We start from the raw sequence: 3047 nt of genomic DNA, 5'->3' as shown, positions 1-3047 counted from the left end.
CCTGTGATTTTGTCTCTGTGTGGAACTCTTACTGTGGGATCTTCTGCCACCAATACAGATCAGTTTCTCCTCTGTAACTGATGGTCTTAGATTTTTGCTTGTGGGCAGGTCTGAAGCTTCTTCCAACTAAGAGCTAAGATGTGCTTGAGCAGCCAGCTGGGTGGTGCAATGGATAGAGCACTGAGCTCTGAATCGGGAAGACTCTCCTTCCTGATTTCAAATGTGGCCTCAGACACTTACTAGTCTTTCAGCAATAGGCAAATCATTTCATTCTGTTTACCTCAGTTTCCTCATCTGCAAATTGAGCTGGAGAAAGAAATGGCAAACCACTCCATTATCTTAGTTAAGAAAACCCCAAATTGAGATCATGAAGAATCTGGCATGACTAAAATGATTGAACAACAGCAACTGAGAAGTTAAGTAATTTACTCAGGATCACACAGATAGTATATGTTAGAGGCAAGTTTTGGACCCAAACGTTACTTACTCTTTAATTGTCCCCTTTTCTACTACACCATACTTCCTCTCTATTGGACAAATAGAGAAAGAAACTATTATTAACTGGAAGGAGGGAGTGGCTGGCTTTTTCCTTAAAATCCCTCCCTCTCTCCCCTGTCCTGCCATCCACACCCCTCCCTCCCCCATGCTATTGGCCTAAGCTGAGCATTTTTCTGGTGTGTGGTGAAGTTTGTTCAGTCCTTTCTCTGCCTTGCCTCTCTCACCATTGTGCAAGGCTTACAGGCAGAATCCTTAGGAAGATGCCATTTAAATTAAAGTTTTTCCAGGTGTGAAAATTCAGTTTATTGACCAGGCTAGTAATAATCAACAAATTATCTTTACAGTTTTTGGCAATTAACAGTCTTGAAACCCACATTTTCATGGTCTCAGTTTATGGCAACCACTCTTTTATCTGTAACACCAGATAGGCAGGAGTCAAACCTGAGGCATGTTTAGCTCACCCCCTCTGGTCAGTCATCAAGTCCTACTATCATTTTTTTCCTGGAAATATCTCTTAGGAGTCCTATTTGCCCCTCTTATCTCCAGCCTCTGACTCCCCCCATCCCCTGTCATTATCTCATCACAAATGAAGTATCCACAGCAGAGTAGATCCCTAACCATGCACCCAGCCAACAAGCTCTATCATCTTTAAGGGAATTGCCTTCCCAGTCCACCAAGAGCAAAGGATTGCCTGCTCACTGGAAAAACACATCAAGGGACTTCCTCTCAGCAGGTCTGAAGCTGCTTCCAACTAAGAGCTAAGATGCCTTACTGGGAAACTATATTTTTAAAAGGAGACTTTGCCTCTCTCTCTCTCTCCCCCCTTTTCTCTATTCCTTAATATCTTCCCTCTATTGTAAAAAAAATTACTATAATTTCCATTTTATTTGAGTAATTCATTTTGGGATTTAGAAATTAAATCCCTGGTGACCACCAATTAAATATTTGGTCCAACCATAAATTTAACAGAGGGCATATCAATGTGTGTATAGTATCTTAGGTAAATCATATTACTTTTTTTCACCATAAATTTAACAGAGGACATATCAATGTGTGTATAATATCTTAGGTGAATCATATTACTTTTCCAAATCTCAACTTCCTCAATTGAAAAAAAAAGAATATATTAGCAACATACCCATGAACTAGAAAAAGAAATGGCTAACTACCCCAGTATCTTTGCTGAGAAAACCCCAAATAGAGTTATTAAGAGTCAGACATGGGTGAAAAATGACTGAGCAATACACACTTCATGGGGTTATTGTGGGAGGTCTACTGCTTAAATGGTCCTCTAATGTAAAGGATAATTTTAGCTTTGTGACTTGTAATCTAAATAATTGGTTGCCAGGGAAGATTCCCAAATAATAAAATACCCAAGTCAGCTGGGAATCATGGAGATTTTAATTAATATAGAGAGAAGGAATTAAGGAAGGGAGAGAGAGAATTAATTTAAACTGCTCTGGCTCAGGCTGAGTCAGGCAGTAGTTAAAGGCCTTGGCCAAAGTGGCCTTCCTGAGTCTAAAGGAAAGGGAGTCTGTCTTATCACTCACCACAAGACTGTCTTCAAGGAAGCTCCAGTCCTCCACTGAACTCAATCGCCTGAACTGAGTTCAGAAATGAATTCCACTCGGAACTGAATTTTAGCCTCCTTTTAAGGAGAATTTTCTCTTATGTGACCTCTCCTAAATTTTTACATCTACCAATCTACATCTACAGTAGATGCTTTTTCCAGGACCGCCCATTCTTTAGTTCTCACCACTCTTTAGTTCTCACCTTCTCTGGTTAGATTATATCTTTTGAGTACTTTACACTTCATTGTTAAGCTTGCCTTTTGTGAGTTACTTGACCTTTTTGTGATTAATTTAACCTTTATAGGTACTTAACACCCTTTTGTATTAGTTCTAAAAATAGACTTAGCTTATAGTTCTAGCTTCACTATAAGGTATGAGTTAAGTACCTTCATTGTTCAATCAGGAGTTTACAACTTTATCTTCCCCTAAAGTATGTCTAAGTATGGGTGGAGTAATGTAAAGTTCCCAAGACATTCCTGATTCTTATTAAATCAAGTATCTCCATTGTTACAATAAGGAAATAGCTAAATCAAATCGTCTAAAGTACAGTCTGAGTGGTTTTTAAGATTCACACTAAGAATGGAAGGAAGGAGCCCATGGTTTATACCTTGTAAACCTCAAAGAGCCAATAGATCTACAGTCATCATTATCATTGTGAAATTTAGAACTAAATAAGAAAGTATCATTATTAAATAAAATCAATGTGAAATGCAATTTAAATATAGGAACTTTTGCCCACATAAAAACATCTAGGGAATATACCTGTGTTATACTCACATCACTCAAGGAGGATTCCCAGGAGGAGGTGACTTGGATATGGAAACCAGAAAGTGAAATCATCCCTCTAGTGGTCTCTATAGACATGTTTCTTGGGCTAAGAGTCAGAGATAGAGCTGATGGGCCTGAGACTATGATTTCCTGGAAATGACAATCCCAATTATTAAGCTTAGGCCACCACACCTGTAAGATTTAAACTAA

The sequence above is a fragment of the Monodelphis domestica genome, chromosome 1 (genome assembly GCF_027887165.1).
Source record: "Monodelphis domestica isolate mMonDom1 chromosome 1, mMonDom1.pri, whole genome shotgun sequence".
NCBI classification, from domain to species: domain Eukaryota; kingdom Metazoa; phylum Chordata; class Mammalia; order Didelphimorphia; family Didelphidae; genus Monodelphis; species Monodelphis domestica.
Note: the sequence above shows the minus strand (reverse complement) of the source record.